General features: G+C 60.5%; 2 pseudogenes; both read right to left on the reverse strand.

Annotated features, from left to right (window-relative positions):
* Positions 1–3160: 3160 nt before the first annotated feature.
* On the reverse strand, positions 3161–6659 carry LOC138850296 (adenomatous polyposis coli protein 2 pseudogene; annotated as a pseudogene).
* A 5913-nt stretch (positions 6660–12572) lies between these two features.
* Positions 12573–23269, reverse strand: LOC138850345 (uncharacterized; annotated as a pseudogene).
* Positions 23270–26715: the final 3446 nt, after the last annotated feature.

Raw genomic sequence — 26715 nt, forward strand, 5'->3', positions numbered from 1 at the left:
TCCAACTTCTGAGAGGGCTCTCCGGACAGCAGCAGCTGAGATGAGCGGGCAGAGGTGGCTCCCAAAGGGCGGGTTTGCACCCTGGACCTCACAGGGACGTCTGCACTCTGCACATCGGGTATCCAGGAATTGCCCTGACAACAGGCAGCAGGCTTTTTGTTTTTTAGAGAATTTTTATTCTTTTTTTAAAAAATTTATTTATTATTATTATTTTTTGACAGGCAGAGTGGACAGTGAGAGAGAGAGAAAGGTCTTCCCTCCGTTGGTTCACCCCCCAAATTCCCGCTAAGGCCGATTCACCGCGCTGATCCGAAGCGAGGATCCAGGTGCTTCTCCTGGTCTCCCTTGCTGGTGCAGGGCCCAAGCACTGACCTGGCCTAGAACCCCGGGTGTCGGCGCTGCAAGTGGAGGATTAACCTATCCAGCTGCTGCGCTGGCCACAGCAGTCTTTTAAATACAGCCTCCAGCAGGTTCCTCATTCATGGCTCCACCCTGCCTCTGCACTGTGCTCTGTACCTGCGTCTTTAACAACATTGATGACCGAGCCCGGAACACAGGGCGGTGCAGTGGGTTAAGTTCCCACGTGTGATCCCAACTCCCCAGTCAACGCATGTAACAGGGAAATAACGGGACCCATGCTGTGGTTTATGGCACTGGTGATTGGGGTCAGGGACTAATCACTTCTTAATCAATACATTTCCGTGAGGAAAGTGCGTGGACGCACATGCGCACACACACACGCTGGAGTTCCGGGCACCACAGCCTGACAGCAACAGCAGCTCAGCGAGGGGCCAGGGCAGAGGGGACACAAAGAGCTCCCCCAGGGCAGCGCTGGTTTCTCCTCCGGACTCTGCTGCTCCCTCAGGATCCGGGCCAGAGAGACCCCGGGAAGAGTGGTCCACGGGCAAGGGAGGAAGGGTCGGGACCCCCAGAGAGAACGGAAGCCGGAGCTCGAGGTGGCAGAGCGATCATTAAATCCACAGAGGGGAAACCCCACACGCCACAGCGCCACGCACCCGCTCCTCCGTCAGCTCCCACACAGCTGGGAAGGGCGGGGACACGGACACGCGGGACAACCCCGCACCAGACCTTGGGCTCCCACAGGCCACGCCCACCGCCGCGCGGCCCGGTGCTTTCCCGCCCTCGGCTAGCCCCGCCCACACACCCGTTGCCCTCAGACCCTCACACAGCCCAGGCCCCTCGCCCCGAGGGCGCCATCACGACCCCCAGCCCGGCCTGCAGGCCGCCGAGGGCCCTGGGGGCTGCCGCCCCCCTGGGGAACCCGGATGCGGACCCGCTTCAGAAAACAGAGCTGTGGACAATGGAGGACCCCGCGCCAGGGCTCCGGAGCGGGGACAGCGGTGCGGGGTCACTTGAGGGCCGCCTTCCGGAACCGGAGTCAGAGGAGAAGACAGGGAACCGCGGACGCGGGGCGGACCCCGCGCCGAGGGACAGGGTTCCAGGAGGACTGGCGCTGGCCCCAGGCTCAGGACGCCGCTCCTCGGGAGGAGGATGCGGGAGCCGCGTCCACAGCTCCCGGGAGGGCGGGAAGGGCCGGGCCCCTGGAGGAGGCCGCGGGGCTGCGGAGCCCGGGCGGCAGGGGGCGCTCTCCGGGACCACAGCCTCCTGGTGTTTGTAACTCCAGGCCTTTCATTCTTACTGTGGTGTTTATTCATGGGAGAGAGAGAATTACAGAGAGGGGAGAGGCAGGGAGAAAGGTCTTCCATGCTCTGGTTCGCTTTCCAGATGGCCACTACAAGGGGTCTCCCAGGCAGGAGCAGGCCCCAAGCCCTCAGGCCATCTTGCATGGCTTCCCCAGCCCATTAGGAGAGAGCCAGAACAGAAGAGGGGCAGCCGGGACAGGAACCAGCGCCCATGGGGGAAGCCGGCTCTGCAGGTGGAGGCTTAGCTCACCGGGACACAGCACAGGCCGGGCCCACGGCGTTTCCGGTGCTGTGCAGAAAAACTGACTTGAAACTTAGCAGACTCCAGGAGCTAGAATCCTGCTGTCTTTTCTCTTAGAGAGGGGAGGCCTTGCCTCCTGCATGGGGGCTTGTAGTGTATAACTTTGTTGCAGGCAGAAGTCTCTGAGGGTTAAAGTGCAGTTAAGGAAGTGAGGTTAAGGTGGCTGCAGGTCATCCCGCTCTGTCTTGGGCTCAGAGGCTCTGGAGCTGGTGCAGTCACACTAAGGAGAGGAGCCCAGGAGCTGCAGCATGGGGGCGACAGGCCATGCACAGAAGGGCAGGGTCAGGGTGAAGTTGGCACAGCGGGTTAGAGGGGGACCTGTTCACACTTTGGGATTAAGGAGTGAGAACCAGATTTGGGCCGTGCATGCACAGTCAAAAGTTTAAATTTTTTTCCTTTTACAATAGATATACTATACCTATACATAATAGAATATTTGTATATATGGAATCTATATTTGTCTAATTTGAGCCATTTAATTGACACCAATGTACAGGTAGGTGTACAACCAGGAATTTGAACGCGTAGGTCTTTTTTCCCAACACGTTGTGGAGTCCCCTTCTCCAAGTGGGAGGCACAGACTGTCCATGTTGCAGCTTTCTCACTTCCTGGCAAGGGCAGCCCAACCCCCAGTTTGTAAGAGAGCGGGGGTGGGGGGGTGTCGAGAGTTATCTTTACATTCATGGACAAAAACCGCTGTCAAAAGTAATGTTATTAAAATAGATTTATTATCCCTGAAAAAAAAGTATGACAGCCTTACTGTTGATTATCTGAAAAACAGCAAAATATCAAATCATCAAAATTGTATCATTACAATTGATACCACAAATACTGAAACAAATACTCTATCACACAGCAATCCTTAAAAACATACAAATTAAATGAAAAATCTGGAGCCAGGGCCATGGCACAGTAAATTAATCCTCCACCTGTGATGCCGGCATGCCATATGTGTGCTGGTTTGAGTCCTGGCTGCTTTTCTTCCAATCCAGCTCTCTGCTGTGGCCTGGGAAAGCAGAAGATGGTCCAAGTCCTTGGGCCCCTGTGCCCACTTGGGAGACTGGGAAGAAGTTCCTCGCTCCTGGCTTCAGATCAGTGCAGCTCCTGCATTGTGGCCATTTGGGGAGTGAACCAACAGAAGGAAGACCTTTCTTTCTCTCTCTCCCTCTCACTGTCTGTAACTCTACCTCTCAAATAAATAAATAAATAAAATCTTAATCTTTAAAAAAAGGAAATATAAAATTTTTTAAAAATTAGTGAAAAATCTCTCTTTGTATACCTCATTGTCACCCCCAATGGAATCAGCATTACTTTTCTGATTTTATTAATACATATCTAAATATACATTTCAGGGGATTCATTTATAGAAATCAAGCCACAATATTTGGCTTAGTTATTTGACAATAAGGAAACAAAGCTATTGCTATTGTCTGTGTGTGTGTGTGTGTGTGTCCAAACTCATGTTGAAAATTAGTCCTCCAGAGCAGGCCCCAGGGACAGGAGGGAGTCAGACTGGGAGGAGGCCTCGCAGGGGGCCGCTGCGGCAGCCTGGTGCAGCCACGTGACCATGGAGTTGGTGCCCTCCTGGATGGCGGGCCACTCCATGCTTTCCAGGTCAGTGGCCCGGTCTGAGCTGGCCGCCTCCTGGCTACAGTCCCAGGGCGCCTCTGCCAGCCACTAGTCCTGCCCGGCAGCCCATGCCTTGCAATGAGGGCCAGAGGCCGGAGACCGGCGCCTGGGCACGGCTGAGCCTATGCAGTGGTGCAGGAGTGCCTCCTCAGAGTGCAGGCTGGGGGAGCTGTCATGTCCACCTGCCCGGTGCAGGGCCTGGGGGACCATGGGCTCCCGGCCTCCCAGGTGGCTGGCCGGCCGCTCATATGGCTCTGGCTTGCTGAGCGAGCTGGCCAAGAAGCTCAGGGAGTAGCAAGGTGGGGTCTTGTCGGAGATCACCTGGGGCTGGGCCCAGGGGTGCAGCTGGACCTGAGTGGCCACCTTGGCTGGGGCCGGGGCCTCCTTCCCGCCCCGCTTCAGAGACCGCGGGATGGCAGATGGTCGCCACGGGGGCAGCCCGGCCGAGGAGGGCGCCTCATCAGAGTCCTAGAAGCAGTACCCGGCCTCCTCGGTGGGCATCCTGAGGCACAGGGACTACCCCCCCTTCATCCTAAGCCCAGTCCAAATGGGCACTTGGGAGCCGGACCAGGGGCAGCTCCAGACCGGCCCGGCTCCTGCCTGTGCCCCGGGCCTGCTCTAGGCTCCAGCTGGTGCCCCCGGCCTTGAGCCAGTGCCCCGAGACCTGGCTAGAGGGGGCCGCAAGGCCGGGGGGCTCCTGCCTGTCCAGCCAGCCTCAGGGCTGCTCCCTGGGTGGCCCTTGCAGGGTCTTGTGGCTGAGGGACGCGGCGCTGGAGAAGCTGACCAGCATGCCTTCCGCCGAATTGGTTCACGAGTCATCCTCCCGGGCACCAGCTTGTAGACAGGGACGGGCAGCGCCCGGCGGCCGGGCACCAGCGCCGAGGCCACTTTGCGGAGTCACGCGGGCACTGCGGCCCCTAGGCACTCGTGCAGCAGCTCCAGCTGCTGGTCCGCGGCCATGTGGTTGCGGGAGCCCGCGAGCGCCGGCCCCTCCTGGCATCCGGAGACTTCTCCCCAGCGGCGCCAGGCGCCACCTCCATCCCCGCCAGTGCCGTGGTCGGGGCAAGCGGGCGGCAGCAGCCTCAGCTCCATGTCCTGCTGCTAGGAGTGCTCCTGCAGGGCGAGCACGCTGAGGCTGGAGGCGCAGAATTTCTCGTCCGGCTTCTCCACCGTGAAGCCCTCTGGGTGGCATGGTCTGTCGGGCAGCTCGCTGGGGCTCACCATGCCGCTGCCCAGCCTGCTACAGGGGTCACTGGTGATGGAGCTGGCAATGGACAGGCTCTGGAAGCTGCCCAGGGAGCTCACGGAGCTGCAGCGGCTCAGGACCAGCGGTATCTCCTGCACGCAATTCTCGGAAGAGCTGGATGGCGTGGCATCCTCCATGCCCAGGCCTTGGCCACGGCCCCGCTGGGGCGCTGGGATGGCCATGGGCAGGGAGGAGGGCCCGTGCCACGCCCCGCCCAGCTCCGCCTCTTCGGGGCCGGCCTCCTCCAGGCCCTCCAGGGAGGAGTCGCTGTCCAGGTCTCTGGCCTCGCAGGGGCCCGGGCGTCCGGCGGAGGACAGCGAAGACAGTAAGCTGCAGCGGGACAGTGAGAGGGGCCCCTCCTATGCTACCAGCCTCTGGGGGCGGCCGGCCAGCCCACAGCTTCTCGGGCACCTGGTTCAGGCCCTCCGCTGGCAGCCAGGCCTGCTTCCAGGTCGCGGCGGGGGTTTGCCTTGGGGCCGCCGAGGGGGGGGTGGCACGTGCTGATAGGTGGGCGACAGCTTGATGGTGCACACGCAGGCGTCGGCGCCAGCGGCGTCCCGGGTGGGCCCCTCGGCCTGGCTGCCCCCCGGGTCGAGGTCGAGCCAAGCTGGCTGCGGCTGCCCGCCCAGGAGCTCCTCGCGATGCTCGGCCAGCGGGCAGGGCTGCATGTGCTCCCGCGGGCAGTAGCTGGTGCTGCCGCTGTTAAAGCTGCGGTTGGACAGGCTGGCGTGGGCCGCCTTGAGCCGGAGCAGGGCGTGCGCCCGGCCCCCTACCTCCGGCCAGCCGCCTTCGGGGCCGCGGCAGAAGGAGCAGGACTGCGCCTGGCCCTCCTTCGGCGCCTCCTGCCGGGGGTCCCTGGAGCTGAGGCTGAAGCTGTCAGTCGACGAGGTGTGCAAGCCCGAGATGTCCTCCACCAGACAGTCGATCCACGCCACCGCCAGCGCCAGCTTGGCCTTGGCCTTGGCCGCCACGGCCGCCTCGCCGCCGGCCTCCTTCTCAAGCTCCAGGCCGCGGCGGACTGGCTGGGTGCGGGCCAGCGCCTGGCCCTGCAGGAAGGGGCTGCCCAGGAAGAAGAACAGCATGGCCGGGCTGGCGGGCTTGGGGTGGCTGCGGACAGGGATGGTGCGGTGTTGTCGTCGAAGCAGCCTGAGTCAGAGGCATAGTCCCACGGCAGCCAGTCCAGGTGCCGCAGGGGCGGCAGCAGCAGCCTCTTGGCGGTGGCCTCGGCGGCCTAGGGCAGGGCCTGCATCTCCAGAAGGCCGAGCGCCTGCACCAGGTGGCAGGCGTCGATCTCCGCCTCCAGCGCCCCTGCTTGCCAACGTAGAGGCTGGGCACGCAGGTGCCGTGGGATACGGCCTTGGCGGCGCCTGGTGCTTGGCAGGCCGGTGGGCCAGCAGGTTGCTCAGGGAGGTGGCACTGCCCATGGCGATCATCTTGTGCCTGGAGTGCACCAGGTTGCGCAGCATGCCCACGGCACCCAGGTCCCACAGCAGCTCCTGGTCCTGTGCGCTGCGGGCCCACAGGTTCCAGAGCATGCCGCACGCGTTGCTCACAATGGTCAGGCTGTGCGAGGTCAGGTGCTGCAGCAGCGTCTGCAGGCAGTTGTGGTCCCGGAGCACCTGCCTGGATGGGTGGAGGGTGGGAGCGGGGTTGGGTGTGGCCGAAACAGACGGCCCCGCCCCACCCTCTGGGATAGGGAGGCCAGTGCAGAGGGCCCAGCCCCATGCTCCTGGGATTGGGCGGCCAGAGCAGAAGGCCATGCCATGCCCTTTGGGGATTGGGCGGCAGTTGTGGGCATTTGAGGGCATGGACCAGCAGGTGGGAGGGGGGGTGTTGTGTCTATGTTTCTCAAATAAATTTTAAATTAAAAAAAAAAAGACCAGCGCCGCGGCTCACTAGGCCAATCCTTTGCCTGAGGCACTGGCACCCCGAGTTCTAGTCCCAGTTGGGGCACCAGTTCTGTCCTAGTGGCTCCTCTTCCAGTCCAGCTCTCTGCTGTTGCCCGGGAGGGCAGTGGAGGATGGCCCCAGTGCTTGGGCCCTGCACCCCATGGGAGACCAGGAGGAAGCACCTGGCTCCTGGCTTTGGATTGACGCAGTGCGCTGGCAACAGTGGCCATTTGGGGGGTGAGCCAACGGAAGGAAGACCTTTGTCTCTATTTCTCTCTCTCTCACTAACTCTGCCTGTCTAAAAAAGAAAAAAAGAAAATTAGTCCTCAATGTTACATGGTATTTGAGGTGAGGGTCTTTGGGAGGTCATTAGGATTAGATGAGGTATGGGAGTGGGGTTCCTGGGTTTGCATTAGTGCCTTTATAAGAAAAGCAGGAGAGACCAAAGCTCATACACTTTCTCTGTCTCAACATGAGCTGCCCTGCACAACTGCAGGACTCTGCAGAGAGTTCCTTTCCAACCAGAAAGCTCCCATCAGATGCAGCCCCCAACTTTGGGCTTCCTAGTCTCCAAGAAATGGATTTCTTTTCTTAATAAATTATCCAGTCTGTGCTATTGGGTTACAGTAACAGAAAACAAATCCAGCCACCAGTTTCCTTAAAGTCTCAAAAGAACACCAGGGAGGGCAGTTTTCCCCATTGTCCAAAGATGACTTAGAACAATAATTCTGACTGAATTCTTCTCCCCTCTGCAGACTCACCTTCCTCGTGATGCTGGACATACTGGTGACCTGGGATGCTAGAGATGGTCACCCCGGAGAGGCTGCTCATACTGGGCATGGTGACATGGGCCATACTGGGACACTGGTCTCACTGCTCATGCCGGGGATGGCGACACTGGGGATCCAGAATCATTCTGGAGACACTGGTCACGAGGGGCTACTGCTCACACTGATGATGATACTGATAACACTTGGGATTTGCTTTGAGTCAGAAATATTTTGTAGTTTAGTCATCCAATTCTGTGTTTTTCAGAAATGCATGTATTTTACCCTAATGTGAATACAGATCATTTTACTGGGCCATATTTTGATGCTGCATTCAACATCAAGTTCCTTGGCAGAAGACAGAATGTGGTTAATTTACAGGGCTACCTCTGGATGATAGAGACTCCAACTGTCAAGAGCATTTTGATTGTTAGTTTTGAGTTTCTAATGTCTTCAGATGTCGATGTATTTGCTCATTCTGTGCCTCTCTGACTTATGGACCACTTAGCTCTTTGCTCTCTACTAATTGATGACTGCAATGAAGCACTTGATCATGTTCATTACTACAAGTACTCAACAAGCTCATTGGTAGACTCACAAAAAAGGAGAGTGTTTTTTTTTCAAACAAGTGAATATTCAAATCAAACTAGATTTTCCTAATAATTTCTGAAGTGCATTTAAAACACATACCTCACAATTTCAGATTCATATATAAACATTTTCTAAAATATTTGTTTATTTTCATTTTATTTGAGAGAGATAGATGAATATAGAGAGAGAAGCAGAGTGCTGCTGGTTCACTCCCCAAATGCTCATGACAGCCAGGGCTGGGTCAGGCTGAAGCCAGGAGTTTAGAATTCAATCCAAGTTCCCCCACATGGGTGGCAGGGGCCCCAGTTCTATAGCCATCACCTGATGCCTCCCAGCATGCACCTTATCAGGAAGCTGGATTGGAAACAAAGGATCCAGGACCCGAATCAGGTGTTCCTATATTGGATGCCTGTGTCCCAAGTGGCATCCCAGCTGTTGTGCCATTTAACCTTACCTTTCCCCAGTAAATGAGTTCTTTGGGGACAGGTAGTTGCATTAGAGCTCATTCTTTCAAAACATCTACATACTGAATAATTATTTACTGATTAATCACAGACCTAGTGTGTTCTTACATTCTCTCTAACCATTCCGCTTCACTCTCCTATTACTATCTCAGATAACCAATAGATTTCCATCAATAGTAGCTACTTGAATGAAGGGACAAAGACTCACATCTGCAGGGCTGGCACTGTGGCACAGCAGGTTAATCCTCGACACTGGCATCCATATTGGAGCCCTGGTTCAAGTTCTCACTGCTACACCTCTGCTCTACTTCCCTGCCACTGGGCCCAGGTAAGCAGCAGCACTGACCCAAGTATTTGGGCCCCTGCTACCCATGTGGGAGACCTGGATGAGTTCCTGACTCTTAGCGTTGGCTTCAGCCTGGCCCAGCCCTGGCCACTGCAGCCATCTGGGGAGTGAACCATTGGGTGGAAGAGCTCTGTATCTCTATCTCTCCCTCTCTCTTTCTAATTCTGCCTTACAAACAAATAAAAAGTCTTTAAAAAAACAGCTTGTACTTAGGAGTTGTGGTTTCAGGAGATTTTCAGGCTAAAGCAATGTGTTGTTAAAATGCATGATGGGTCACAAGAATCTGATGGAATAATCAAGATATTCAAACTAGAAATAGTCTGACACATTGGTTCCACTATGCAAGGCTAAGAATAAAATGTTCCTGCAAACTTAGGAAAGTCTGGTTGTTCTGTAGCTGTGGCAATAAAGATCTGTGTTCATTGTTTAAACCTTTCTAAATGATCAAGGACAATGCAGTTCTATGAATACACATTTGCAAAACTAAATTGTTGGTGTCAGCTCTCACTTGTGAAAGTCAGCCCATCAGGGCAGACTCACCACCGAACTGTACCTCTGAGCACCAATAGCCAGCAGCACTCTCACCCGTGGAGCCACACTTCACGGTGATACAAGCTCACTCCCCCTCTGAACATCCTTTAGTCCCTGAGCGCCACGCTGCCCCAAGCAGTCATGGACGATCAGCATTCTGCTATGCTCTGAGGGGCTGTATCCACAAGCAGAGTTTCCTCTTGTAATGCTAAGGCTTAACCACAGCTGTGTCTTTTTATCTCAGATCCTTAACAGTGGTCATTCTGGAGATTCTACTGAGACCATTCGCTGACTCACCATAGACTGCTTGGAACACAGGTGCATTGACTGGGCCCTAAACTCCAGGTGCCCAATGGATCTGCAGTCAGGTAGAGATACTGGTAATCTGACTTCTGACTAGTTCCACTGGGCTCTTGATGCTCAGTGTATTTTACTATCTCAGAGTTTGTGACTGTCTTGGTCCTTATTATGTCACCAAGACAGAACACTTGAGACTAGATAATCATAAAGGGAAGAAGTTGGGGCTGGTGCTGTGGCAGAGCAGGTAAGGCAGCCACCTGCAGTGCTAGCTTCTCATATGGGCACCAGTTCTAGTCTCAGCTGCTCCACTTCTGATTCAGCTCTCTACTATGGCCTAGGAAAGCAGCAGCAGATGTCCCAAGTCCTTGGGCCCCTGCAGCCACATGGAAGACATGGAAGAAGCTCCTGGCTCCTGGCTTCGGATCAGCACAGCTCTGACCATTGTGGCCATCTAGGGAGTGAACCAGTGATTGAAGACCTCTCTCTCTCTCTCTCTCTCTCTCTCTCTCTCTCTCTCTCTACCTCTGCCCCTCTGTAACTCTTTCGAGTAAAGAAATAAAGTCTTAAAAAATAAAGGAAAGAAGTTTATTAAGCTCATGGTTCTAGGGACTAGAAGTCTAAGATGCAGTTGTTTATGTATACAAAGTCTTAATGTGATAGGTTTTTGTCTAATGATTGTAAAGCGAGTCTTTCTAGAAGGCATAGGTTAGATGGGCATCCAAGCCACGCCAAGCCAAGTCTGAGGGCTAATGAGTTGAGGATCACTAGACCAGTGACAACTGTGTGTCAAAGCAATTGGTGGAATTTTGTTTTAGAAACATACAGAACTCTTGTATGGGAAATCCTGACTGGTCACTTTGAGAAAGCAGGCCACTTAGTTCAGCCTGTTTTCCAGCTCAACTGATTGTTGCATTGGTGTTTGTAAAGTCTCTACTTCGCCTCTAGTTGGGGACCTTAAGGCACTGTGCACAAACACAAACTGTTGACTAACCAGAGTGAATTGTTGGCTTATCTGTGTGAGTCTCTTCTCCTTTAATAAATAGCTAACTCTTTCCACTTTTCATGACAACTACCACCAGTTTGTTTTACTTACTGAGAAATTTCTGACAAATGAAAATCAAAGTTAACTTATTTTAGAGAATCTCTCAAAAAATAGGAAGCAAACCCCAAGAGAGCTGGTTAAGCCACCACCTTTGATGCCAGAATCCACATGAGCCTGTTTGAGTCTTGTGCCTGGAAAAGTAGCAGAGAGTGGCCAAAGTCCTTTGGCCCTGCCACCTACATGGGAGACCCGGATGGCATTCCAGGCTCCAGGCTTCAGCTTGGCTGAGCCCTGGCCATTGCAGCCATTTGGGGAGTGAACCAGCAGATGGAAGATCTCTCCCTCTCTAACTCTGCCTTTCAAATAAATAAATAACTTTTGATATCTCAAAGACTTGCAAGCTTCCGAACCCTACCCTCCTTGCATTTCTCTATCTTGTGTTATTTCTATTCAGTTTTATCTGACTGACTATGTGAACTAATCTTCCTTTGGGGTTTCTCAGGAAAATGCAATCGTCTTCCAAAATTGCCAAGCAAAAAATCAGGGGGATGGGGCAGACGTGTCTGCCAGCTCCTCAGTGCTCATGGTGTGTGGGCAGAGACAGCCACTGTAAGGCGAGGCTGTGTAACTGCAGAGACAATGGTCAGACACAGGAGCTACCTCCCGGTGATGTGGGTAAAGTGTCTGAGGAAGATCCGTGCAGGAGGCGACACTTGAGTAGCGACCAGATGGAAGATGAGCAGGAAGAGCATTCAGGTGGAGACTGGCTTGTGCCAAGGCCCCGAGGCAGCCCACACGTAGCTAACCTGCCCCCACAACTCGGGCCCATCTTGGCTGCCCCTGAACGGGGGCACAGCTAGTGTAAGGCTGGGATGGGCATTATTTGAGCAGAGCTTTGAGTAAGGAAAGAGAGCTCCCAGCATTCCCTGTGCAGAAGAGGACTTTTTGTGAAGAGTGGGCAGATCCTGGTCCCTCTGTTAATCCAGAGCTCAGACCTCATTTGTTTTTGAAGCTGTCTTGGGTCATTTGTTTGAAAGACAGAGTGACACACACACACACACACACACACACAGAGAGAGAGAGAGAGAGAGAGAGAGAGAGAGGTCTTCCATCCACTGGTTCACTCCCCAAGCGGCCCCATCGGACAGGGCTGGGCCAGGCTGAAGCCAGGAGCTTCTTCCGGGTCTCCCATGTGGGTGCAGGGCCCCAGCACTCAGGCTGTCTTCCGCTGCTTTCCCAGCCATCTGCATGGGAAGTGGAGCAGCCGGGACTCGAACTGGTGCCCATGGTGCAAGTGGCAACCCATGCCGGCTCCGGGACAGGGAAGGCGTGTTTTAGTCTTTTCTTCCTTCTTCTTCTCCTTCCCCCCCCTCCCTCCTCCTCCTCCTCCCCTTCCCTCTCCCCCTGATTCAAGATTTTATTTATTTGAGAGGTACACTTACAATGAGAGGGAGAGAGATCTTCCATCTGCTGTATGGCCTCTGCATTGCAAAATAAAGCCCTAGATATCCTCAAAAAGAAAAAAAAAAAGAACCCATGTATGGTCTCAGGAGATGACCTATATTATCATTTCTAAATTGTAGCCTCAATTATTTTGTGATAAAAAATACAAACAGCAGAGAGGTGGTCAGCAGGGAGGTGAGTAGTACAAGGGGCGCTTGTGAAGTCTTGTTCTACGTATCTCCAGCTCTCTCCAGAAAAGACAACCTGGGCAAAGCACCCAAATATCCATTGCCTTCACCAAGTCCAGCCTACATATTGCATGGGGCAATGGTACCCATCATTAAGAGCTTCCAGATAACTCACTTTTTAAAAAGCTTTTATTTTGAAAGTCGGAGTTACAGAGAAAGAAGGAGAAACAGAGATCTTCCATCCATGTGTTCACTCCTCAGATGGCTGCAACTAGGAAGGCTGGGCCAGGGGAAAGCTGGGGGCTCATCCAGGTCTCCCACCTGAGGGACAGGGGCCAAACACTTGGGCATCTTCTGCTGCTCTTCCCGTTATCAGGGAGCTGGACTGAAAGAGAGGCAGCCCTCCGCGTGGCGCTGCTGCTCCAGGCAGCGCTGCCCGTGGTGCAGAAACCAGTGGACGGTGGGGATCTGGCCTGGCTGCCCCCACAGGCTGCTCTGGGCAGGGGCAGGTACCAGCGTGAGGGCCCGGCTGAAGGCTGCTGCAGCCCCCACCTCGTCCCCCAGGCTCAGCAGCAGGCGGCCCTGGGAGCAGATGTCCTCTGCTGGCCGCAGGAGGTCCCCATCACCTGCACCCTCCTGGAGCAGTTGGTTCAGGTCCCTGAGGGCTAGGTCGCATTCCCGCAGCTGGGCCAGGCAGGTGGCACACAGGCACAGGTGGCAGGCGCCCCACCACTGGCCAGCACGGCCAGGGAGCAGAAGCCCAGCGCCTGCCATGGTCGCCCAGTGTCCAGGAGGGCATTGGCTTCCAGGGCAGCGGCCTGCTCAGAGGAGGGAGGGAGGGAGAGAGCCTGGGTCAGCCCAGCCTCCGCCCAGCGCCGCCCACCTCTGGGGCCCCCTCCCCGCGCTCCCTGCCATCCCAGCTGGCTCTGCAGCCCCTCCCGCTGGCCCTGCACAGGCTGTCCCCGCCCCCTGGACAGCGGCCCACCAGCCTCCGCGACCCAAAGCCGGGAAGGCAGCGAACCAACCGAGGGACAAGCAGGGGCAGTCCAGGGGCTGACCAGGCCTCGGCGCTTCCGCCAGTCCCGGCCCCACCGCACCCTCCGGACGGCAGGGCCGGCGGGTTGTGCCCAGCTCCGGCCATGCCGCCGGCGCCTTCCTTTCCCAGGCCGAGCTGAAGCCCTCTCGGTCACCCTCCTGGGCTCATGGACTCCCGGGAGAGGCTGTACAGACACCCCGTCCCAGACTGCGGCCCGGCCCGGAGGGCACGCTCAGGCCCCACACAGCTGGGCTGGATGGGCAGCGGGAGGAGCGCGCAGACCGAGTGGGGGGACCGGCCGCCAGCCACCGGAAGTGGGGAACGGCTACTTCCGGTTCTGCTCGCGTCGCTCAGCAGCCTCTTGGACTGGAGAGGCAAGCCTGCAGCTTCTCAGAGACGCTGCCTCAGCCCCGCCTCTGAGCTCAGAGGCCCCGCCCAGTTCCTCCTAGAGCCAAGGGATCCCTGCCAGGTGCTTATCATAGTTCTGAGACCCCGCCTCCAAGCCCAGAGGCCCCCCAGCATGCTCCCCAAGTCGAGAGGCCCAGCCCAGCACCCCCCGTGAGCTCAGTACCCCGCCCAGCCCCGTCTCCAGCCCCAGAGGCCCCGCCCGGCCCCACATCAGAGCCGTGACCCCCGCGCGTGCCCCCGGATCTGGGCTCCGGTACCCAGCCCACCATCGGGTGGTGTATGTTGAGGCCGCGGGAGCCCCAGGCATGCGCAGGCCCGGGAGAAGCTGTGGCGCCGCCCTGCACGAGGCGGGCTTGGTGTAGGGTGGGCTCCGAGAGGTCTCCCTCCGCCCCCGGGAGGCTTACGCCCCCTGCGAGCGAGCTCACAGGCCCGCGGCCTTAGAGGCCGGCGGCCGGAGACCCGGGTCCGGCCGGTAATGCTGCTCGCACCCGCCGCACACGCGACGCTCACCCCGCGGGCGCACCTGGGCGAGGCTTTGCCGCTGGGAGGCCTCCAGCAGCTGCAGCAGGAAGCCCAGGTCCGCGGTGTCCTGCTTGGCCAGTCCTTGCAGGTCCTGGGCCGCGGCCCGCTCGTCTCCCTGTTTCAGCAGGAATAGGCCCCGCCAGGGCCGCTGCGGACGCCTGAGCGGCGCGCAGAGCCCCTGCAGAAGGCCACGGACTGCCTCATAGCTGCTTGTGGGGGTGGGAGGGGGGTGTGTGGGCGTGGGCGAGGGTCTGCGGGCAGAGGCACGCGGATTCACCTGCTGCACAGCCCCTGCCTCTCCCCCATGGTCACAGCAAGGGGTGGTCCCCACACCAGCCCCAGCAGAACCGGAAGTAGGGACCCCGCTCTCAGGAAGGTGCTGGCACAGCACAAGGGAGATGTGGGGCAAGGCCATGGGGCGGAGCCGGGCCTCCGCGGGGCACAGGGTGGGGTCAGCGGTCATGGCTGAGGCCTCAGAAGTCACTGCCGTCCAGGGTCGCTTTCCCTGCGGATCAGGCCAAAGGGTGGTGCAGGCCGGGCATACCCAGTGCCATGAGGGCATCGGCCAGCAGCAGGTGACCATTGGGCTGTGCACCGTCCATCTGGACCAGTGCCTCCCCAGCAGCCAGAAGGCCCTGGGCGTCGTCCTCCTGGAGGGGCCGGCTCAGCAGCGCCCAGCAGTGAGCATGCAGGCCCTGCTCGAGGAGGCCCTGGGCGTTGCGCCTCAGAGAGCGGAGCTCAGGGACCACAGTGGCCAGGTCCAGCTTCAGAGCAGAGATGATGTAATGTCGGCCACGGCTTCCTGGAAGGGAGGCGGGCGGGGGTGGGGCTCCGTCTGGAGGGGCTGCCCTGCCTGCCTCACCCTGGCCACGACAATGAACCCCATTACCGCCCACCCCGTTTCTACTGGGCACCAGAAGGGATCTCTCGCCGGCCTCTGTCCTGAAGTGAGCTACCCAGAGCCCCTGAACAAGGCTGGACACGGCCCCCAGAGCACACCCTCCTATCACCTGGTCAAAGGCACCGCCCTGGGCACGGCCTGGGTGGCCATGGTCACAGCCGGCCTCTGCCTGGGGGCTCTGGGAGACCGAGGGCACCGCCCCCCGGCGGGGCCCTGTGATAGGTGTAGAAGACCTCGGGGCTTGGGGGGCCGAGGCCCACCTGCCTACCCTGGGCGGGGTCCCCGCGGTCGGCACCGCTAGGTGTAGAAGATGACCTTGGGGCGCGGGGGGCTCGGGGGCCCCGTGCTAGGTGTAGGGGTCTTGCACGAGGGCTTCAGCAGTCCTTGAAAACGCGTGTTATGCGGAGTCTACATGAGCTTTGCTTTTTTTTGTTCTTTGCGCCATTTCCCACTGGCTTTCTGAAAGGGGCGCCTGCCTGGCTCTGGGGTCAGGGTCTCTCCCTCCTCTGTGGGTCTCTCTAAATGTCGGTGCTTCGCGGGGAAATCCGCCAGGCACAGAGCCTTTCTTGGTTGGGGGTCTCGGATGCCCCAGATGGGGCCCTGGACTGTTGCTAGTCCGCTCTGGTCTCTGTCTCTCTCCGTGGCTTCCTCTAGGCAGGTCTCACGTTCCAAGGAGGGGGCTCGCTGCATCCAGTCTCCCAGGCCACTGGGGTGGGATCCTCTCCTCCTGCAGGTGAGTCCTGGCGTCCACCCCTCATCTCTCAGCGTTGGTGGCAGGCAGTGTCCCTGGCCTGGATAAGCCTCTTCACCAGCTGCAGAGGGAGCTGGTCACTGGAGTGCCTCAGGCACGGCTGCCCGATCCTCCTCGTGCTCCCGAGACTCTGGGGGTGCTCCCAACTCGCCCCTGGATTGGAGCCCAGACAGTGCAGGGTATGGCCCTGCTATGCCTTCGTGCAGCTGGGGTGGGGGTCTCAGGGTTGCCAGGCTCCCACACACAGGTGAACACCTTGCCGGCTGGAGTTGGAAGAAGGCTCCCAGATCCTCAAGTTCAGAGCCAGGAGCAGAGCAGGAAGGCTCTGGGAGGACAGAACCCCACCTCACGAGGCAGTCCCCAAGGAGACCCCCTGCCGCCACCTGCTGGCGGCTCATGCATGCTCCAGTGCCTTGGCCAGCAGCTCCTGTTCCAGGATGCTGTTGCCCCCAGGGCTAGGGGGATGCCGGGGAGAGGCGGACAGGACCCTTGGCCAGGCCTCCCCAGCCTGAAGTCCCCCCCTCCGCACCTATCCTGAGGCCCCCGTTCCAAGAGTGAGGCCCCTGGAGCATGCACGCAGGTGTGAGTGGGTCTCACCCAGGAGCAGAGGGGTCGCAGGGCCAGGCAGGTAGGGCCCTGAGGGCCAGGAGCCTCCCTTAACTGCTGGGGGACAACTGCCCTGGCTGTGTCCTGGACAGCCTGCCAGGCAGAGCACGGAAGACAGGGTCGGGGGCAGAGCCCCCGCCTGGGCTCCTCACCTGGTGGGCGTTGAAGGTGAAGCCCCTGTGAAGCTGCACCAGCGCCAGCTGCACCAGCACCTCGGCCACCGGCAGTCCCTGCGCCAGCACCGCCTGCAGGGCCCCATGAGCGTCATCCAGGTGGCCCAGGCGGCCCAGGGCATCGGTGGCCAGCAGGTGCGCGGCCTCGTCCTCCACGTCCAGCTCCATTAGCAGCGAGGCCAGCTGGTACACACCTCGCGCATCCTTGCAGGAAGGTGCCATGCACCTCTCACCCACACAGGTGGGGGGGGGTGCGCAGGCCTCCCTGTGCACCTGGCCTGGGCAGCCCTTCCGGTCAGGCCGTGAAGACACTGGGCTCCCAGAGGGACCCTCACGGGCTGCGCTGACCCCAGGACCCTGATTGCCCTTCCTGGTGGCTGACCCTGGGCCCCAGCCTCTGGCTCCAGCCTCCTGCCACCCCGTGGGTGGGCATCCTTCAGACAGCAGGCCTGGGGGCGGGCAGAGGGTCAGCAGGAGGGCTGACCCTGAGCAGACCCTGCCTCAGTTCTCCGTTCTGCAGAAGCAGGCACGAGCCATTTGGCCCTGTGGGCTCAGGGGCGCAGGTCGGGGGCAGACTGGATGATGGTGACACTTCCCAGAGAGAACAGAGGGAGTCCCTGGTCTTGAGGGTTTCTCTTCCCCCGGGTATCCAGCAGGGGATGGCAGGACCAGTGTGTGTGCTGATGTCACCGCTGTCCCCTGCCCGCTAAAGTACCTCCTCCACACCTTCCCCTATTGAGAAGAACGAATGGCAGCAGCTGGAGGTTCACCTGTTGGGTCCTTAAGTCTCTCAAATGGGGGGAGGGGCTTCCGAAGTCAAGGGCCATGAAGGGGAGCTGCTCCCTGACCCAGCACCCCCAGGGCCGTCTCCATGGTGAGGGGAGGGGGGATGCCACCTAGAGGCCTTGGAACTAAGAGCAAAACATCTGGGGCTTTCAGGTGGGAGCAGGTGCACGCCTGATACACACCTGGCACAGCCAAACTCAGCGCTGTGACCGGTATGTGAACAGAGAAAGGACCAGAAGGAAATGGAACCGGGGCTGACGGGTGTCTGGCAGTGTCTCTCAGTGTCTGGCAGAGGGGTGTGTCCAACCCAGAGCCCAAGGTTTCCCCTGTGTCCAGGGAGCTCACCCAGAACAGGAAGAAACACCGCCGCTGCCTTGCAGGACCAGACAGGAACAGCAGCCCTGGCACGGGCGCGGAGGTACTACTGGCAGCACGGCTTTGGCAACCTGGCGGGGGGCAGGGGCAGGCGCTGCAGCATCCGGCGGCCCTCCTCCTGCAGCAGGAACAGCAGCAGCCCGCGCTGATTGCTGATTCCAGGGCACGAAAGCCTTGGAGGCCAACCAGTGCTTCCTCTGGCTGAAGCCCGCACGCAGTGACATAATCCATTGTGCCCCAGGAAGGCGCTGCCGGCCAGACCCGCAACAGCCCGCGGGTGCAGCCCTCTCTGCTCCACCACCGCGGGGAAGTCCTCCCAGGCTCCCTGTGCTTCCCTGGCGTGCAGCACACAAAAGCCGCACAGCACCAGCAGTGGTGCACGCCCGCCCCCCCCCCCCCCCAGCAGCTGTGCATGCTCCCCAGCGCGGTCCTCCGCAGCATCCCCAGGGCCAGCGGGCCGCAGAAGGCCCTCACACAGAGCCCAGACGCCTGCCATGTCCCCGGCCAGCAGCAGGCACTCGGCCAGGCGGGTGCCCAGCGCAGGCTAGGCCCTGGCTAGTGCCACGCGGAGCAGGATTCAGAGCGCCCAAGTCACCTGTGCCAGCAGCTCGCGATCCGCGTCTTCGCGGAGCTCGGGGCGGCTCTGTACGGCCTCCTGGAAGCGGGCGAAGCCCAGGTCCGCGGCCTCCTGGGCCTGGTCCCGGACGGACAGCACGGCCTGGAACTGCCGGCGCGCGGCGGAGGGGCTCTCGCGGAAGGCGTCTTGCAGATCCCGCAGCATGTCCTCCACGCGGCCGTCCAGGAAGAAGGCGGCGGCGGCGCGCGAGACCAGCAGGGTGGCCAGGCGCTCACCTAGGGGACAGACAGACGTTGGGGACCCCCTGAGAGGTGGCGCCCCAGGCCTCTTGCCCTGCCCGGGGGCTTTGGACCCCTTGCGGTTACTTTCACTCTGGCGTCCAGCAGTCCAGAACTTGGGGCCGCGAAGACACGGGGGTCTTGAAGCCCCTCAGGGACAGAGCAGGGTGGGAAGCAGACCCCATAACCAGCTTGGGGTGGGCGGCGCTGACCCCAGCACCGCTGTGTCCACCTCACCCCAGAGACCAAGTGGAGCTGGAGCTGGAGCTGGAGCTGGAGCTTCCTCGCCCCCTGGCGGTCACTGAGGGAATTGGAACACTGGGGTCTCTGCTGGGGGGACTGGCCCTGGCTCTGACTGCAATGGGAGGGGCCTTGGGTTTCTTGCCTGCTGGGGGCTACCTGGAGACCCCAGGCGTCCTTGCCTCTCTGGACTGGATCTCCCTGTCAGGCCAGGGGGGAGGAGGAGGCAGCGGTGCCGCTGCCGAGCCCTGGACCCTTTCTTGGGTCCCCTTGCCTGTGACCTCTTCCGCCTGGGCCCAGAAGTGCCAGTGGTCGGCACACCTGTGAGGCCGGCCTGTGAGGACCCAGTGAGTCAGGCCCGGCCTGGTGCGCCGCGAACATCCCCGCCACGCGTGCGTGCACGGAGCTGTGTGAGAGGGAAGGCAGCGCAGCAGGCCCATGGCCAGGAGGAGCCCAAGGTTCTGTCTCCCCCAGCCCTACTCCATGGGAGGGGCCCTCAGCGCCCAGGAGAGCTCCCAGCCCAGCCCGGTTGTCCGACCCTGTGCCCGGCGTTCCTCCCAGGTCCTGCAGGGTCTCAGCGCTACCTTTAAACCCAGCAGCAGTGGCAGCAGCGGCAATCCTCTACACCCAGACCCCATGGCGGGCAGGAGGCCCGGCACGTGCACACACGTGCACCCGGCTGCGGCTGTCCCCACGTCACGTCGGCCAGAGTCCAGTGTGAGATCAACCCTGAGACCACCACCACTGCCAAGAGGCCCCGGCCTCGTGCCAGCAGCCGCGAGCCCCTGTTGTTGGTCGCTGCTGCACAGAGCAAGGCCGGCCCGAGCTGTACATGTGTTCGCGGATCCTGGGGATCGGCGTCCCAGGAGACCCCGGGGGTCTGGGGTGTGGGGAGTTCCTTACCCCTCTCCTTCTGAGAGTCTGGTCACACACGTGGGGCTTCCTGTTGTGGCCCAGGGGTCACAAGTCACAGGTCACAGACCTGGGGCATCCTGGTGTGGCCCGGGGTCACAGGTCACAGGTCACACACCTGGGGTGTCCTGGTGTGGCCCAGGGGCTGCACCTCAATTCTCACTCCGTCCTCACGTCCACTGACTCTTCTGCCACCTCTGATGTGTTTCAGATCTAGAATTTTTGTGGCTCTCTGTGCAATGTCTGCTGACATTGGACAGTGGATGATGGCCCAAGTGCTTGGGCCCTGCACCTTGTGGGAGACTCTGATGGAGCTCCTGGCTCCAGCCTGGCCCAGCCTGCATCATGGCAGCCATTTGGGGAATGAACCAGTGGATGGAAGCTCGCTCTCTCTCTCTGGAATTCTGCCTTTAAATAGGGAGTTGCTCTGGCTCCTAGGAGGGGGCTTCAGAACCACACGATGTCATGTCTGCTGTGCTGGATTGGTGGAGCACCTAACATGGTCACATGGCCAGGCAGCTCCTGCCCGGGGCCCACCTCTCCCTTCTCTGCACTTCCTGGGGAACATCCCTGAATGGAAGGCAGACAGGTGCCGGAGCCGTGTTGCCCGCACGTTCACCGGGAGACTGGCGTCAGAGCTGCCCTTGGCCTGTGACTGCTGCCATTCGTCCTGTGCCCAGTGTGGCCGCGTGCCACCAGGGGCAGGGGAACAGCCTTTGCCGTGGCCTCCACAACACATGCCAGTGTCCACCCCACTCGTGGCAGTGATACATGGAGGCCCCCAGGCCCTGCCCTGTCTGGTGGGGTCCGTGCATCTGGGGTGCATCCAGCCAGCTTTTGTCCCTTTATGAGATCGACGTTTCAGAGCCCCTCTCAGGGCCACAGCTGCCAGGCCCGTGGTGCCACTCCTGGTGCCGCCCCTGGTGTCTGCTATGACCTCCCAGACTGCAGAACTGTGCACCAGGGGACTTCTGACCTTTGCATGAGCACCAGTCTTGTCTGGCCTACTCTGGTCGGGTTTGCTGAGTGCTCCCAGCACTTCTGACAGTGACCTGGAGCCTGGAACACAAGTGCCATAGGCAGCCGTGCTTGCTGCCCTCTCAGGGTGAGCTGGCTCCTGCGGGTGGCTGCTTGCCCCTGAGTGACCCGGGTCCTGCCAACCACGGTTCCCTGCCCACCTCAGAGCCAAGGTGGACATGGCCCAGCAAGGCAGAGTCCCGGCACACTTGGCTCCCCGTTGTCTGCTGCCCACCCCTGCAGGTCCCTGCTCCGTCCCCAGCTGCTCCTCCTCCCCCAGGTACTCCTCCCGCAGGTATACCTCTCCCACAGGTAATCCTCCCCCCCAGGTACTCCTCTCCCCAGCTTCTCCTCCCCCTCAGGTACTCATCAACCCCAGGTACTCCTCCCCCAGCTGCTCCTCCCCCCAGCTGCTCACCACAGCTCCTCCTCCTCCTCCCTCCCCTCTCTCACTGGCTCCTCCTTTGGGGAGCACCATGGGGCTTTGCTTATAGACACTGCAGGGAACACACCCCAGCCTACCATGATTGCTCCGTGTGCCCTTGTTGGCCCTGTACACCTGCGGTGGCTGGGCCAGTGAAGACACCCCCGGGACCCCTAAGCTGGGGCCAAGCCCTCAGTGAGAGGTAGCTGGCCACTGGCCCCTCCAGGCCTCTGGCCCTGCATCTCCCTCCACCTTTCCCTGTCTCTGAAGCCCGTCCTGCAGACCAAGACGCCCGTGGCACCAGGCTCCATGGCAGCCACCTAAGCGCATGTTCCTCGATCGGCTCACAGTGTCTTCCGGCACTTCACGGTGACATGGATTTAAGGCTCTGGGATGCATTTTCGCTGGCTCTGCACAGCAACCATTGGAAACAGGTGTAGCCGCTGTCCCATGCACACCTTGGAGCCAGCGTGGACGCGGCTTCAGGGGCGCATGGAGCTGTAGAGCAGGCTGCGTCCCCTGCACACGGTGCCTGCCCCCAGAAGGGGATCCGCCAAGGCCCAGGGGCAGCAGTGTCTCAGCCTGGGGGGGGGGGCCAGGAACCCTGACATCGCCCCATCCAGTGCAGGGTCCAGGGCTGACTCACACCCCTCCTTCCAGGGCTGAATCCAGCAGTGCTGCCGGCCCAGGGAAGCCTCAGACCCTCCTGTCCACTCCCTCCTGCTCTGACCCCTCCTCTCTCACGGGGCCCGGGGTCTCTGCATTCCCGCTCTTCTGGAACATTCTCTGCACAGCAGCCAGAGGCCATGGAGAGAGGCTTAGCCACTCCACAGGCTAAGACCCCCGACGGCTGCTCCCCGCATGTGTAGGATCCGGGTCCTCGATCCCCCACCCTGAGGCCGCCCTGTCCCTCGTCCCTCCTGCTGCCCCCTCGGCTGCCCCCGCAGGTTCTGCTCCTGCAGCTGGGGGGACTCACAGGACAGCTGCTCCAAGAACCCGCCCCAACCGGAGCTGCAGCCCTGCTGGTTCTCAAAGACCCAGTTTTGGTGATTTCTTTCCTGGGTGCTCCCTGAGGGCAGAGGCGGGTCTGCCGCATCATAGTGGCATCCCCAGCCCTGCCCAAGGGGCTGACTTGCTTGCCTACCTTGGCTGCTGCCTGCAGGGGCCAACTGAAGGGCTTGGCTGCACATCGCCAGGCAGTCCGTGTACCTGCCACTTCCCAGCAGCGCCTTGGGAGACAGGGTGGTGCTTGGGGTGTCCTCAGGCCATGGCCACCAGGACCCACCAGTCGTCCTTGTCCCCAGCCCCCGGCAGCTCCGAGATGTGGCTCTGCAGGGCGTGGAGCACCGTGGGGAGGTAGGGCTGCTGGTGGGCGTGGACGAAGGCCAGGGTGTGGTCGACACTGGTGGCAAAGGCACACAGGTAGTCAACCACGGCTTCCACAGCCTGAGCCCCAGACAGCACCCAGGCCAGGGCACGGCTCAGCTGTAGCTCCAGCATGGGCTGGGAGCGGGAGTCCAGCAGCTGGCTACAGCGCAGAGCTACCTCCTTGTGGTGCCCGCCAGTAGCCCGGCCAGCCCATGCAGCACCGCGGCCAGGTGGTGCCAAGTAAGGCGGAGGCCAGGGTGGCCATGCCATCCCAGTGCACAGTGGGGATCTGGCTGTCACCATGGCACCAGGCCTCCATGGTGTCCAGCATGGGTACCCCTGGGCCTCGGTCAGGGCGCTCCTCATGCTGTGCACAGCTGAGGGGGCGTGGCATCTGAGGCCACCAGGTAGAAAGCCATGGCCAGCGAGGGCTCTCCCAGGGCCAGGTGCCGGTCCCCCTTCTGGCAGAGTCCGGCCTTGAGCTCCTGGGCCATTGCAGCCCCCGGTGGGGTCGTGTTAGGTCCTCAGAGTATCTGGGGGGGAGCAGTGTGGTTAGTTCACCAGGCAGTGCTTAGAGCTGCCTCCCGCCCCTCCCACTGGGACCCCAGGGTCAGTCCAGGCCCTGCTGGGGGACAGTGGGGCCCGGCCTGGGGGGCTGTTTGCAGTGCCCACTCCATGGCCAGCCCTGGGGTCTCCCAATGCCCTCTCAGCCCGTAGCTGTCTCTGGGACCTCAGCTCCCTCCTCCACTCTGGTGCCCTGAGAACACCTGAGCCCTGAGTGCCCCTGGGGAGCAGTTGGTGACCTGAGGGGTCAGGACCCCGGGACCAGATCACCTGGCTGTACACTGCCCACACAGGCAGGAACCATGCAGGCTCTCACAGCCCACTGCCCACGGTTGGGTGGGGCTGGCCAGGGAAGACTCAGTTCTGAAAGGGGGCTGGGGGCCAGCCCTGCCCCTCCCTGCCCCCACCCCACCTTCTGTCCTGAAAACCACTCATGGCCCTTTCTGTGTGAGCTGTCCTGCGGGCTGCCACAGGCAAGCACACACAAGCACAAGGCACACATGGACATACACACATGCATGTGTGCACACACACACACTCACCTGTAGCTTGGAGGCTGAGCTGGCTGTGCCCCAAGATCCTGGGACTGAGGGGAGGTGTCCGGCCCAGCTGCCCCTGCACTGGCCCCAGGCCTGGCTGGACTCCTGCTGAGACGCCCCACCCATCATGGCCAACTATGCAGTCCCCATGGCAGACCCCAGTCTCCCAGGAGACCCTCAACACCTGCCTGGCAGCTCCACGGCGCCCCCTGTTGGCAGACAAGCCCAGGCTGCTGCCCTGGCCACACAGCCACAGCCTCCAGGCAAAGAACCCTGAGTTTGTGGGGGGCTCAGGGGCTGTGGGGGCTGCTGGGTGCCAGGATGGCGCTACCCACAGCCAGGGCTTGCCTGCCTGGAGCCTCCCAGACTCAAAGGTGAGGGAGGGGCTTCAGGAAGCCCCTGGGCCCCATGCACGGGGCTCCACATCTATCCCTCGGAGCCCTGCCCTGGCTGCTCAGGGCCCCTCTTCCCTCTGCCCCCCACCCCACAGGCTGCTCCTGCACCAGCTTCCTATGCAATCAGCTGCCCTGGGGTCCTCCCGCCTCCAGCCCGCTGTGCAGAGCCCGGGGGGCAGGAGCCCTGCCTGACCCACCTCGAGGTGCTCAGTGAGCTCAGTGAGCAGAGCTGACCGCTGTCCAGGTGCAGGAAGGGTGGTGTTTGATGGCTGCAGGTGGCTGGGGTGTGAGGAGCTGAGCCCTGCAGACAGCTGCCCTGAGGCCTGGGGTGGGGAATGGCGGGGGGAGCTGTGTGTCCCTGGGGGGCACGGGCAGTGGGGGGAGCTGTGTGGCCCTGGGGGGTATGGGCAGTGGGGGGAGCTGTGTATCCCTGGGGGGTATGGGCAGTAGGGGGAGCTGTGTGGCCCTGGGCGGCACTGGGGGTGGTGGGGGGATTCTGTATGTCGCTGGTGGGTGGGGAGATCTGTGTATCCCTGAGGGAACATGGGGAGTGGGGGGAGCTGTGTGTCCCTGGGGGGCACTGGGGGTGGTGGGGTATTCTGTATGTTGCCAGGGGGCACACAGGGAGTGAGGGGAGCTGTGTGTCCCTGGGGGGGCACATGGGTGGGGGGATCCGCCTGTCTCTGGGAAGCTGATGTCCGGGTGCCCAGGGAATATCCTGGCGCTGGCTCCTCTGGGGCTTGTGGAGCTCGGTGGTGAGATCACTGGGGGTGGGGGTGCAGGCACTGGCTTTGAGGGGCTTGGGAGCCGACGGCATGCAGACCGGGTGGGTGGGAAATCAGAGACTGTGCCCAGCCACTTCCCCGCAGGTGCAATCCGGAGCATTCTCCACGGCAGAGCGAGGGCCCAGTGTACAGCCTCTCCATCCCAGATGCGACCCTCGGTCAGCTACACTGGACGCAACCACAGCCTCCCGGCCTCCTTCCTGGACACTGGGCAGGGCTCAGCCCACAGGAGCAAACCCACCCACCCAGGGAGCTGGGCAGGGGGCTTCCAGGGCAAAGCTGACCCAGTAGTGGGAACTTCAGAAACCCAGCCCCCATGGTGCCTGGCCCCCACCCCACCTGGAAGAGGAGCCCCTCAGGGCAGAGCTGTGTCCCCTAGGCTCATCTGTGGAAGCCCCACCCCCAGCACCCCAGAATGTGGCCGCAGACAGGGCCTTCACAGGGACACCCCATGGGCTGGGGTCTTGAGGCAGGGGGAGGCCTCTCAGGATGATGGCTGAAGACCCAGGAGGCCAGGACAGGGGCTGCAGGGGGAGCCAGCCCCACCCCGATCTTCACCTTGAACTTCACCTTGAACTTCAGCCTCCAGGAGTGGGAGCCACCAAGTGCCCAGCTCGCCCGGCTGCCCCCACCACCACCTTGTGGCTTGAACCAAACAGGGACCCAGACAGGCTCCATCCTAAAACCAATGGTCAGTGCCTGTCTGAAGGCCGACCTGTGACCTGTGACCTGACCTCCAGCCTGCCCCCTGCCCAGAGCTCAGCCCTGGAGGCTGCAGGAGGGAGGACCCCTCACACACTCCCTTCCCCAGGGAAGGCCCCATAAGGACATGGGACCCAGGCTCAGCGGGGGCTGGGCCCTGTCATCTGTCCCCAACCTGAGCTCCCCGCTGCCCTCCCAGTGCCCCTGGGAGGCCCTCGGGCACAGCATGGGCATGAGGCCAGGGGAGACGCAGCTCAGAGCTCAGGGGTCACGGGGTGGCAGGGCTGTGCATCCTCACATGTAACTTCCTGTTGGCACATAAAGCTAAAAGGCCCACAGAAGGGCAACCCCAGCACCATCCAGCATCCAGTGTCCAGCACGGGAAGAGGGTACCCCCCACCACTGATGCTGACCTCTTTGGCAATTTCTTTCTTGTTTTTTTTTTTTTTTTTGAAGATTTTTTATTTATTTATTTGAAAGGCAGAGATAGAGAGGAATCTTCCATCCTCTGGTCACACCCCCAAATGGCAGCTCTGGTTGGGAATGGGCAAAGCCAAAGCCAGGGGCCAGAAATTCCATCTGGGTCTCTCATGCGGGTGCAGGGGCCCAACCATGGGACCACCTTCCGCTGCCTTCCCAGGGCATTAGATGGAAGCTGGATCGGAAACAGAGCAGCCAGGACTCAGATGGCTGCTTAACCGCTGCCCCACAGCACCGGCCCCAAGTCAGCCGCTAGAATGAATGGCCCTGGGTGGGAGATGGATCATCTGGATGCCCTGGAGGGAGCCAGGGGGATGGAGCAGGGGCCTCCAGAGACCAGGATGGCCAGGCAAGAGACCCAGCCCTGTCGGGCTCTTAGACACAGACTCTGTATGGTTTTCAGACCCCACGTCTGGGGTCAGCTCCACGGCCATAGGAAATGACTGCGTGGTCTTCCATTCACGTTGGTGGAACG

This window comes from Oryctolagus cuniculus, chromosome 7 (genome assembly GCF_964237555.1).
Source record: "Oryctolagus cuniculus chromosome 7, mOryCun1.1, whole genome shotgun sequence".
In the NCBI taxonomy this organism is placed as follows: Eukaryota; Metazoa; Chordata; class Mammalia; order Lagomorpha; family Leporidae; genus Oryctolagus; species Oryctolagus cuniculus.